This window comes from Periplaneta americana, chromosome 17, assembly GCF_040183065.1.
Source record: "Periplaneta americana isolate PAMFEO1 chromosome 17, P.americana_PAMFEO1_priV1, whole genome shotgun sequence".
Lineage (NCBI taxonomy): Eukaryota > Metazoa > Arthropoda > Insecta > Blattodea > Blattidae > Periplaneta > Periplaneta americana.
Window position 1 is genome coordinate 115,930,706 of NC_091133.1, and position 13,520 is coordinate 115,944,225.

At 35.1% G+C, this 13,520-nt stretch overlaps 2 protein-coding genes across 7 annotated transcripts in view; one reads left to right on the plus strand and one right to left on the minus strand.

Moving 5' to 3' along the window:
* Arms (Ankyrin repeat-rich membrane spanning) overlaps nt 1-13,520 on the minus strand; it is a 240,880-nt gene that overhangs the window by 220,263 nt on the left and 7,097 nt on the right. For all 5 annotated transcript variants that reach the window (XR_011330235.1, XM_069816810.1, XM_069816808.1 and 2 more), the window contains exon 2: nt 6,291-6,449. The gene's annotated coding sequence lies outside the window, so the exon portion shown is untranslated. The remainder of the gene's footprint in view (nt 1-6,290; nt 6,450-13,520) is intronic.
* The window catches only part of LOC138693145 (tRNA (guanine-N(7)-)-methyltransferase), a 41,101-nt gene that overhangs the window by 12,475 nt on the left and 15,106 nt on the right, over nt 1-13,520 (plus strand). The gene's annotated exons all lie outside the window — the stretch shown is intronic.

Sequence of the window (13,520 nt, forward strand, 5' to 3'; positions counted from 1 at the left end):
ATTATCATCATCATCATCACATTAATTTAAAAACACGGATCTAAATGGCCGTGACGAAGTAAACGTCATTATTCGCTGTATTCTATTATTATTATTACACACGAATTTGAATCATATGGCTCATTTCGGGTTCAGAATTGATCGCTCAATCTATTAATGATAAATAAATATTTGTTTATTTTATACGTAATATTTATGAGCTGATATTGCAAATTAGCTCTACTAGTAAAATACGTTAATTTAATCATTGTAAATCATGGTTTTCACTTCTTAAACGTAACAAGACTGATCTAATATAGAAAAGCTCTGCAACTTCCGGTATCTGAAGTAAAATATTTGACTACTACACGAAATAAAAATAACAAAAATAAAGTACTTACTTCATTACAATCACTAGTACTAACTATGGGTCTCCAACCATGGTACCAGTTTAGAGTATTCACCGTTTTCGTAAATGCACTCATCACTCATAACATCTGCATATCTTGTGACCGACGATGAACGCTTTCGCCAAATCTAAAGGTAAGAGGTGATATACGTCTTTCCCTCCAACGCAAACACTGACAGCCAATAACAAGAGTCTGCCATTCCGCGGGTTATTATGAGAGCACGGAAACGAGTAACTTCCGCCGAAGGCCTATTAATAAATAACAGAATTATACATTACTGACTGGAGGAGTTTTTGGAGATGTTGGGTAGTAAAGAATGAAAGGAGCAAAATACATATTTCTGTCCAACAAAGTTTGTTTTATTTTTCTTCATACTTCGTATAAACAAAAGATGGCAGGTAATTCGTAGAATCCCAACAATTGCCTGGAACGTTTAAGTGGTTGATGGTTTGCGATTTCTAATAAATTTTAAGCACAGATTGATGAGAATCATCTTAACATAAGCATAACAGAAAGACTTCGAATTTTAATGAGTATCGTAACCAGTGCAAGAAAATATAGCTACTACTAGTAATACCTTGAATTTTTATTTTTTTATTTTAGTAGATTATTTTACGACGCTTTATCAACATCTTAGGTTATTTAGCGTCTGAATGAGATGAAGGTGATATTGCCGGTGAAATGAGTCCGGGGTCCAACACCGAAAGTTACCCAGCATTGGCTCATATCGGGTTGAGGGAAAACCCCGGAAAAAACCTCAACCAGGTAACTTGCTCCGACCGGGAATCGAACCCGGGCCACCTGATTTCGCTCCACAGGTGTGGACAATACCTTGAATATAATAGGCATACTATGATAATATTCAAACTTCATTTATTTTTCTAATAATGATATCGATAGTGTTTAGGTAAAAGGGCTTATCCCACAGAAGAATTTGTTTTCTGTAACAGCAAAAATTAAATTTTAACATATTATTATTATTATTATTATTATTATTATTATTATTATTATTATTATTATTATTATTATAGACATGTTGTATGGTTTTCGATAAGCTAAAATATAGAAATTAGATAAATAACTAATGTTTTTGCCGTCCTAAATAGCTTATCAATTTGTTAAGTGATTATTTATTCACATAATTAGGATAACATGTACAACAATTTAAATTGATAAACGTTTTCGGCAATGATTTGCCATCTTCAGATCGTTAAGAAGTGATGCTAACAAAGTATGAACATTTTACAAAGTTGATATACAAATACATTCGTCACATAAATAATTAAATTTATAAATAATAGTGCTAGTTGCTAAGAGATTTAAAATATAGCTAAAAGTTAAAAGAATTCTGGAAACAGATAAAAAAACCTGATGGCGCCAGATCGGGACTGTATGGAGGATGACCAAAGACACTGAATCCAAATACTGTACCATCGTGCACAAAGTTTTCGGAATCCCAGTTCTGCGATTATCGCCTGCACACGCTTAGTCCTTTACCATATAAGTTGAGAGTCGCACCAGGTTCATTAATTACAAGCACGAACAAATCAACGTCGCAGTGCCAATGTCTACACATTCATCTCCATAAACAGCCTTCATTCTACCGATGAATGTCAATCGGAGTCACATTTTCTGCCGTCGGAAACTTTAATACGGCACGCCATTTCAGACGTAAGGACATATTGCGCCATGTTTCAGACTATAATTCAGAGCTCTCTAGCGGCGAGGTACGGGACTTGCGTCAATAAAGCAGAAAAGTTAACTGAGTAGAATATATGGCAGCTAATCCTCCGAAATTTGTTAACTATAATACAAAAATTAGGATGCATTACTTTTCAAAACGCTCTCGTGCAGTGGCGATTCCTCCATGAAGGATATGAGGATGATCTTACAATTTAATTTCGTGCCTCTGAGGGTAGAAAACATTTTAATTCCAGATTTTTATTTTCAATGCGTCTCGACGAAATAATTTTCTTCAAACTTCCACTTTCTGTCGTGAGTTGTCGCCACTGCACATCTCAGACCTTAGGAATACTTTCCGAGGAACCATCCAAATATCTTACAGCACACGGTTTTTTCTACCAGTGAAGTTGCGGGCAGGGGAGCGGGATATGGGCTGACTTTAACCGCGTTTGAGGATGTGACCGTGTATCCTAATACTACGACCCTTCTTTCTGGGTGGAGTGGAAACCGTATCAGAGACAATACGAATTTTCAAGTACCCTTGTAGCCTCCTTAAATACAGTTCATTTGTCATTTTAAAAGAAGAGAATAAACGAAATAATAAACAATTTAAAATGATGTAATATAAAAAATAAAATGAATAAAAAAAAATTACATAAAAATAAATAAAATAAGCTATAATAAAACACAAGAATTAACAGGACTTTCAGATGACAGGACAGCTGAAATTGCATTTGATCATTTAGAAGAATTTAACTGTAGCAAGAAATTAATTGCGCATGCTCTATTATTATTATTATTATTATTATTATTATTATTGTTATTGTTATTATTATTATTATTAGTTTGTCTTGGTCACCAGTCGTCAATCTCATATCCTACATACAAAAAATATCACAAGTCGCCACTGCTCTCGTGTATGTAATATGTAGGTGTCTATGTAAGTCTCTGTACATCGATTTATACTAAAGTATTGAACGAATTTTGTTGATATTCTGTTACCTTTTGTCGCAAAGATACTTTGTAAGTCCCAGAAAGGAGGCAGTGCACATGATCAGACATACAACGAAACAAAACTAATTTTATTACAACTAATCCTTCTTTTGTGAATCAGGTCGCTCGCCCTCTGATCATGCGCACTGCCTCCTTTTCGGGACTTAATAAAGTATCTGTGCGACATTTTTTTCTAAGACTGTATGTTAATAAAAAAAATATTCGACAGAGAATAACTCAGAATTTGAAGAAAACTAAGTCGTGTTCGCGTTTGTTCCACATTCATTAATAGCTCCAAGCTGAAAAGTGCATGGAGGCCAACGAAGACAACCCAAACTTCCCTGAATTCGATGTTAGAATTTTTTCATTATCTAGAAAGTAATATAACTAAAAATTAGTGTAATTATATATGATGAAAGAGTAATGGAACGGAGAAAAATTCTCTCCGGCGCCGGGATTTGAACCCGGGTTTTCAGCTCTACGTGCTGATGCTTTATCCACTAAGCCACACCGGATACAACCCCGGCGTCGGACAGAATCGTCTCTGATTGAGTTCCAACTCTTGGGTTCCCTCTAGTGGCCGCCCTCTGCACCACGTCATAGATGTCTATAAACATAGGACCGAAGTCCACACATGTGCTGAGGTGCACTCGTTATGAGTGACTAGTTGGCCGGGATCCGACGGAATAAGCGCCGTCTTAAATCACTTCGTGATTTACGCATATCATATATTATTTCAATGTACCGAAGAACATATGATATTTCCATGCAGATATTCTGCGTCATCATACGATGAAAGAGTAATGGAACGGAGAAAAATCCTCTCCGGCGCCGGGATTTGAACCCGGGTTTTCAGCTCTGTATCCGGTGTGGCTTAGTGGATAAAGCATCAGCACGTAGAGCTGAAAACCCGGGTTCAAATCCCGGCCCCGGAGAGAATTTTTCTCCGTTCCATTACTCTTTCATCGTATGATGACGCAGAATATCTGCATGGAAATATCATATGTACTTCGGTACATTGAAATAATATATGTAATTATATATGTTTAATTTTGTTTTCTCGCAACAACCCAGACACTGCAAGACTTCCACAATGACGGACGAAAATTTACTTTGCAAACATGATATTAATAGTGTTAAAATTTCTGGAACAACAAAAGGAGAACCTGTAAGGAGAGCAACAGATGCAAGTTCTGACAGAAATATAAGCTAATCGCTTATGCAAAGTTTGAAGTAAATAAGGACTGCAAAGCCAATTTCAAATTGGAATAACTCCAGGAACTGAATGTTACAAAAGCAATTGCGGCAGGTGGCCTAGAATGAAAACAAGCGAGAAAACAAAATCCGACTATGAAGAATTATGGCAGGCCTAGAGCAGAAAAAGACAAGGAATCGAACACATTCATCACGCCACATTTTATTCTATCAAACATCTAACCTAGTTCTATATTTTAAGAGCACATAATTTATAACAAACTGAACGTTATCAGAAGTATGCAAATTCGTAATTACCCATGAAATTTATCCTACAATAATGATATATAGACCATGAGACTTTATGCACTAACAAACCTGAAAATATGCATGCGACTATGCAATAAAAACTGTTGAAATTTACGCTAAAATATATGCAGTAAAAATACACTTCAAAGGTTTATTTGGTTTAATAACATGAATTAAATGACAATAATTTAAAGTAACCATCAATTTTATTGAACCTTCTTTTTCTATAAATGTAGTACTTATTCACTGACTACTGTTACATTATTCTAAGGAAAAACTCCTGCAGAAAGATAAAATTTTAGGTTTCTCTCTATCACTAAATGTGCACTAAACAAAATTATACATATTAAATTACTGCTACAAAATAATCTTATAAGATGTGCATAATTTACATAAAATAATTTCACAGATTAAGCACATACAAAGGTTTTATTTTTTATTTTATTATTATTTTTTTTCACAAAATTCAAAAGTAGAAGAGTATCACGTTCACTACCAAACACCGATCTTTAAAAAAAAAATAAACTAATAAAACTAGTTTCTGACATATTTAATACAAATGTAACGGTAACTTAACGTTTCTTGAAATTAAAGGTACTTAAATAAAAAAAAGAAAACTGACATTTTTTTTCGCAATTCCAATACGAATTCCATACACATAACTGCCAACTTCAGAAACTGAAAAATCTGAAAATATATTTTTTTTCGTAGCGCGTATGGTGGAATCAGATGACGAAAAAAATATGAGCTAAAATATGTTGTTGTTGTTGTTGTTATCTAATGCTGGGCTTTGGCAACGAAGCCATTAGCGTTCTTGCTCTCCATTATTTCTCTGTGATGGATCCATCAGGTAGAACTTCTAAAATCTTTGAAGTTGCTTATTTCGCCTTCTTCAGGAATGGGGCATCAAAAATTTGCTCGAAACAGTTCCCCGTTTGTACAGATTTAACAGTCAATAGTTTTTCCATTGTGACGTTACAAAAAAAAGGATCTAAACTATGTATTTGTTTAGTTTTTAATTGGTTATTTCACGACGCTTTATCAACTGCTAAGATTATCTAGCGTCTGAATGAGATGAAGATAATCATGCCATTGAAAAGAGTCCTAGCGCCGAAAGTTACCTAGCATTTGCTCTTAATGGATTGAGAGAAACCTCCAGAAAAAGCTTTAATTAGGTAAATTTTCCCAACCAGGATCTGAACCCGGGTTCGCTTCTTTCACGATCAGGCATGCTAACCTTTACTCCACAGTGGTAGACATTTGTTTTGTTAACTTGACTGAAAATCCATTCACATTCCGCATTGCTATGTGGAATTGAAAGAACATCTAATATCAACCTTGACAGTTTATCATACTTCAATCTGCCATCTTCAGATTTCATTTTTTCTATCAAAGACCATTGAACATCCATTTTTTTTCTTCAATATCTTCCATTTGCAAGGAACAAAACTCCATTTGCAGCACATCCAGTTTTTTTATCCGTATCTTTCCCTTCACAGTTAAAAATTGCAGGGAATATTAAATATTGTTTCTTGTTAACATTTTTAACAAGAAACAAATAAAAATGCGGAGAAAAATAATTAATTAATCGGGAGATCTGGACTTTGGTTTAAAAATCCGGAGTCTCCCGCCTATTAAATCCGGAAAGTTGGCAGGTATGCATAATGAAATTAATAGCACAAAATAACACTCATTTACAGACGTAAGATGATATTCACTCACCTTAGTTGTCTACAATGGCTGCCCTGAAAAGATGTTCACCTCTGGACAATATTAACGTCACCGCGTTCCAGCTCTTCTTACACCCATGTATTTACATAGAGGAACTGCGACGACTGTCAAAACTACGCAGCAATAAGCTGTGGTGTTAATCACGAGACCCTGAAAATAAATTGAAAAAATGACATACTTCCTAGATAGAAGATGTTTTCTTCGTGTACTTATCTTGATTTATGTATCATGGGATTACGGACGTGTGGAACCAACAATGGTTTTATGTAACCCAGCTAAGTATTAAAGTATACGGCAGAGATAAAATTAATACTTTAAGTCGTAAAATTATCAACACATTAAGAAAAATAAAACTAAAAAATCTTCTTCTTCCTACTATATTTTAAAATTTCACTTCATTAAAATTTTAAAACTAAACGAAAAATCTGTTCAAACCAAGGGCCTATGTAAGGGGGGCTTACCGGGTTTGAATCTCACCTTAAACTTTTTGAAAAAAAAAAATGACATATTTAAATTTGAGTATTTTTTTATCCATAATCGTTTTCCATTCTCTAATTTTTCACTGTCAGAGTAACAAAATCTACCTCGACATAAGGCGTAGTCCTCCCACCCTTCCTTCAATATAATCACTGTGCCTGGTGCTATCTTTATAACGATGCTATCTTTGTTATACAGTGTGTTTCCGAGATGGTGTTACAAACTTTCAGGGATGGTGGCGAAGGGCACATGTATCAATTTGAGATAAGGAACCATGGTCCGGAAATGACCGAGTCGAAAGTTACAAGCAAAAATAGTTCTGTGGAAATAAAATAATTGTATTCCTCTGTTCACCTTATTTATGTGTATTTATCTGTACATCTTACACATACTGTATTCATTTGACGTTGTTTACGTTGTCCCATTCAGTGCGCTGTCTAGGGATGGGGACAGGAAAATACACTAAAGCAATGCAGAAAGCGTAATGTGTAACGGACATGGTCGGTCCTGATATGCACGTCTGTAGACAGAAGTGTATATGTACAAGTTGCAGTGTCCAGTCGATCAGTCCTAGTGAAATGGAGGAGTACACGAGAGCGGAATAAGCAGAGCCGATTTTCGAGTACTGATGAGCCAATGGGAACAGTAGACAAGCTCACAGATTGTACCGGGGCAAGTACCCACGTAGGAGACATCCGGCCCATACCATCTTTCCACGACTGTTCCAAAGGTTAAGGGAAGGAGGGCACGTGGTGCGAAATCACAATTTCATTTCCACACAACTATTTTTGCTTATAACTTTCCACTCAGTCAATTCCGGACCAGGGTTCCTTATCTCAAATTGATACATGTGCCCTTCCTCATCATGCCTGAAAGTTTGTAATACCACCTCGGAAACGCTCTGTAGAGAGACCTACCGCCTAATACCGACCTCGTCATAAAATGAAGCTGACACAATATGAAATTTAACTTGTGAAACATAGGCTACATATTGAAAAGATTGTCATAACAGTTTTTCAGTACAAATGTCGATTTTAAACTCATTTTAAGAAGGGTATTCCCCTGTTCGTTAGAGTTCTGACTTTATTGTGAAAAGTTCGTTTAACGTTTTGTGCATTTGACAGTTCATATTTTTAATATAAACTTCACATTATCGTTCCGGATTCTTTGACATGTCTAAGCGACCGCAAAGCTCAGTTTTACAATTTTTTTTTTACCAAAACGTCGCGTAGTAATTCCCGCGAGGTTAGTGTAAATTTCACAATGGTAAACATTTCTTCGTAGCCGCAGCGTGACGATGTTGTCGCGAACGTTCTTCCTGGAACTAGTTTCACATCCCACTGTGAAAATTCAGCTGATGATGATAATGATGATGATGATAATGATAATAATAATAATAATAATAATAATAATAATAATAATAATACACAAAATTCAAAATACTGATAATGTAAATTGTAAACAATTTTAATAATGATCCCTCCTTGACAAAATTCTGCGTACTGCATTGGTTCAAACCACTCTCAGACCATCTCTTTCTCGGCCGGCCTACGCGTCTATGTCTTCTAGGTGTTTTAGCCTATCTCTTGCTGTTTTTATTGGCCTGTCGTTGACCATTCTGCTTACATGTTTGTCCCATTCATTCCTCCTAACATTTATCCAATCATTAATGGCTGACTTTTACACCATTCTCTTATTGTCTCATTTCAAATACGATCTCTTCGTGTTTTATTTGCGTTTCTTCTTAAAATTTTAATCCCTGTAGTTTCATTTATTTGTTTTGTTTTCACAGTTTCTGGTCTAGTTTCTACAGCGTAGTAAGAATGGGACGAACCACGGTTTTATAAATTATTGTTTTTGTTAATGTTCTTATAAATGTATTATTCCCTATTTTAACGCTTAGCGCTCTAGATCTATCCTTAACGCATTATTGGCTTGAGTGGAAACTTCAAGATTTAAATCGCCGTAAGATGTTACTGGTGACACTGCCCTTAAAATATTCTGAAAATCAATTATTTCATTGTCATTTACTGTATAAACATGGAATTTCTTTTCAATTAACGGAATCCATCCTTGATACATTTCCATGGACTCAACATTTCTTTTCATTTTTCAATTGCCGCAAAATACTGGTCACAAGGTACGAAAGAATGTCCCCGAACTGGGAACATTTGCTCCACTTTCTTGAACCTACCAAGTTCTGGACTTGAGATCATATAGAAATCTCTGAATATTTCAAAGCTGTCGAAATATCTGTTAGGAGCGTGGACTTGGACATTTCTTACAATAACTGGATCAAATGTGTCAAACGAATACATTTACTTAAAAAACACATTTCGAAAAAAAAAAAAAAGTGACTTGGGGAGTTTTTGAACTCACCGTTTCAACTGGAAGTCATACCCGTGATTGATTTCCTACATGAATACTGAGCTAACTGGAAGAGCTATGTAGAAAGAATGCAGGAGAGCAGATGGCCTTAGGCTATCGCCCTTTAGGAAGACGATCCATTGGTAGACCCTTAAAAAGATGGCATGAAACCAAAGAAACTGCAACATATCACTAGATCCAAAACTTGAACTGGCTGAAAATGTTATGTTTTATTTAACGACGCTCGCAACTGCAGAGGTTATATCAGCGTCGCCGGATGTGCCAGAATTTTGTCCTGCAGGAGTTCTTTTACATGCCAGTAAATCTACTGACATGAGCCTGTCGCATTTAAGCACACTTAAATGCCATCGGCCTGGCCCGGGATCGAACCCGCAATCTTGGGCATAGAAGGCCAGCGCTATACCAACTCGCCAACCAGGTCGACTGAACTGGTTGATGATGATGATGATGATGATGATGATGATGATGATGATACAAGAATATATTTTTATATAAATAATATATATACTAATAATTTAGATTTATATTAATATAAATCATATATATATATATATATATATATATATATATATATATATATATATATATATACACAAAGATTAGAAAGATTACTGCAATCAAGAAGAATCGTAGTGAAAAAGGTAATCGTGCTCTTGATTTTGGGTCAAATCCACATTCAAAAGGTGAACTTTTTTCTCGATCTTCAATTTGTTTTTTTGATAACATTGTCGCTATTATGATGATGATGATGATGATGATGATGATGATGACGATGACGATATTTATAATATTTGGCCATAAATGAAAATAATAAGCACAACCACAACCATTTATGTTTTTTTTTTAATGAAAAACATACCTGTGTGTAAACCAGGTCACTCATCCACAAAGCTCTAACTTCACTATCGTACCACAGAAAGAGACTGACGCAGTTCCTAAACATCACTCCCTAATAGTTGACATTGTAAACCCTGTAATTTATGACAGGAAGATATTATCAAAGTTTATCTTTCGCTTTCTCACCATCAACTATTCGGCTTAATACTGTAAATACCCCAATGCATTTGTAAGAAATCAATTGGCTATCTGGGCTACTGTGTCTCAGTCCATAATACAGGACTCCTACAAAAGACCTTTCCTGTTTCGAACACATGTAATTTACGTTCTATGAATCTGAGGTGCATAAAAATAGCTCCAATGGAAAGAGAAACTCAAAACGTTTAGTTGTGGCAATATTGTTTTCCTAGTTGGTAACATTGCCTCATAACAGCACACATAAACAAATTTGTTCATTATTGAGGCCAAATGGCTGCTATAGAGGACAGAAAGTCTTTATTTTCATGTGAACCAGTCGGTTATTAATGTGCAACGGCATTACCGAACAGTTTGGTGCAGATCCACCCAGTGGGCCTACAATCCATAAATGGTACACTGGTTTTAGGGAAAGATTCTTCGCAAGCTGTTGCGATTTCATTCATACCGACTACAGTTGCTGCAAGCCCTAAAACCAGAGGACAAATTGCTACGAAGAAGACTTCAATTGAAAACGATGATAAATTTATTCGTTCCGTGGTGTTTTCTGACGAAGTCACTTTTCATCTTTCTGGTAAGGTGAACAGACATAACATCAGAATCTGGGTGTCTAACGTAATACCAAGCTTAATAGTAGAATACTTGAACATCTCCAGAGTGTATTGCATGGTAATAACAGTTTCATTAAACACAACTTTGAAAATAATTCAAGAGCAAATGACTTATAACTTATATTAAACTAATTAGGCCTATTCATTAATAATGACAAAGCTGTATTTGGAAATATAACAGATATAACAACAACACATTCCAATCTTCAACAGAGGAAATTCTCTTCAAAATATGTGACTGGTTCTCAGTCAATAAATTAGTATTAAATTGTAACAAAACTAACATAATTCAATTTAAATCCTGTCCAAATTCAACGTCGCAAATTTCTAGCGCAATAATTAACAATAGATCCCTATTAGAAACAACAACAACCAAATTTCTTGGCTTAAAAATCGATAATGTGTTAAATTGGAAAAATCATATTAAAGAAATTACCCCCAAACTAAATTCAGCTTGTTTTGCTATTAGATCTATGCAAAAGATAGTAAATATCAATACCTTAAAAACAATATAAGTTACTTTGCATACTTCCACTCGGTAATGAGTTTTGGAATAATATTCTGGGGAAATTCCACAGATAGTAACAATATATTTCTATTACAAAAAAGAGTAATTAGAATAATAGTAGGTGCCAAATCTAGGGAATCGTGTAGGACTATTTTCAAAAAACTACAAATAATGCCCATGGCTTGTCAGTATATCTTTTCATTAATAGTCTTCCTCGTATGTAATCGTGAAAACTTTGTAACTAATTCAACAGTTCATAGCATAAATACACGTCAAAAAAATGACTTTCACACTCCATCGGCAAGTCTATCGTGCTATCAAAAAGGAGTGCGTTATATGGCAGTAAAAATTTTTAATAGCCTCCCTATCGATATAAAACATGAAACTCAAAACATAAAATTATTTAGGGCCAGATTAAAGAAGTACCTAATTTCTCACGCCTTCTATTCTGTAGGTGAATTCATGACATTCAATAACACTTCATGAAATTGATACTAAAACTATGTGTTGTACTAGTAGACTATATTGTAAATCTCGTCTGTATATATGTCATCTAGACTGTGACTATAAATTAAGATTTTATAATAGTATTAAATTTTTTGACTTGTTCCATATTCTAGCTGTAAGCATGTATGAATACCATGGAATGTTAATAAATACAATACAATACAATACAATACAATACAATAAGTCAATGGTATTTATTTATAACAAGACATGCAGCGAAGCGCACGGATATGGCTAGTTAACTTAGTAATAATTAGTTAATAACAGTTCATTAGTATATCAAATGTTACATAAGATGCATTATACGTTGGCTCATTGAAGAAAGAAACATTCATTTATATTCAAACAAATGCTGAATGTGTTATATTTTAAAAAGTAGCTGTGGGGTATTATTTTCATCCTAGATCATATATGTAACAGATATGTCGGGGTTATAGGCTTTGAGGTTAACAACTTTTGTCAGGTTCACTACGCTGCCATCTAGTTGTTACATAAGGAGTCACGTCTTAATACCCATTTAAATTGCATTAGCGACTGTGCTGCCATCTCGTGTTCGTTTATGGTGGACGGGTGGCGATCCTGGCGGTTGTTCTCTTCAAAGTGCTGCTGATTTTAACGTAGCGAGGAGTTATATGTTACATATATGATCTAGGTTTTCATGGAATAATTTTATTTTGTGTGAATATTATATTTTCGTTCATAATTCGATAAATAAACCTCCATTCGTAACAGGTAAATGAAGTAATTCACCACTGCCACACTTTGTGACTTGTATCAGCTACCTCTCCATCCCCACCCCTCAAACGTAGACTAAAGTATTGCGGGCTGCATTCAACAGTGATTCGGCTAACTATTGCTTTGGATACGACTGGTCTAGAAAATGCAACAGGCTCTCAAATGTCGTAATGGTTACCATTCGCTGCAACACAAGCTTCCAGGCTCTGATGCTCGGATTCTATTTTTCTACATTCACTACACACAGTGGCGGCTCCTGCATGTTTTTTTAAGAGGAGGAAAGAAGTTAACAGCGCAAAATGACACCTTCTTGAGAGAAACATGCTACAAATTAGCCTACATGCATACATGTGACACCAGGTAGTGTTAGGGTTGGCCTTCTCTTTCGTATAGCAATAATCTGTTCTTGTAAACTGAGTTTCCTAAATTGTCCAAATATGTTTTCACTTCCATTCATTGGTGGATAATTGCACAAATTAACAATTGCAAGGAAATTCACAAACTCGCAGCATTTTTAGCGCATACTACAGCATCACACGTGTTGGTAGAGACTAGCTATTAACATATAACCAGAACCGTTTTACGGAAGTGGGAATGAGAAATAATCTGTTAGGAAAGCGAGAACACTGCACCCACTCACATGGTCTGTGTTGCCACATGTACATTTTACAAGTTCAGTATCACATGCTTTTGAAGAAAGTCAGTTCTTGTAAAGTCATACTACCATTATTGTTCAAAGCTGCAGGTGGCCGATTAATTTTTTTGTGTTAAAAATAATGTAGTTTGGAGTACTTTCAATTTAAAATATATTTGTACAAAACTGACAACTTGGCTGTTGTCCTATCTAGTAGATAATGAATGGAAGTGAATTTCAGGGCCCATAAAGATCTGCGATACTAACGTAGAACTAATTCCTCTTTGTTTTATATAAATCTAACTTCAGCTTTCAGATATCCTCAAAAG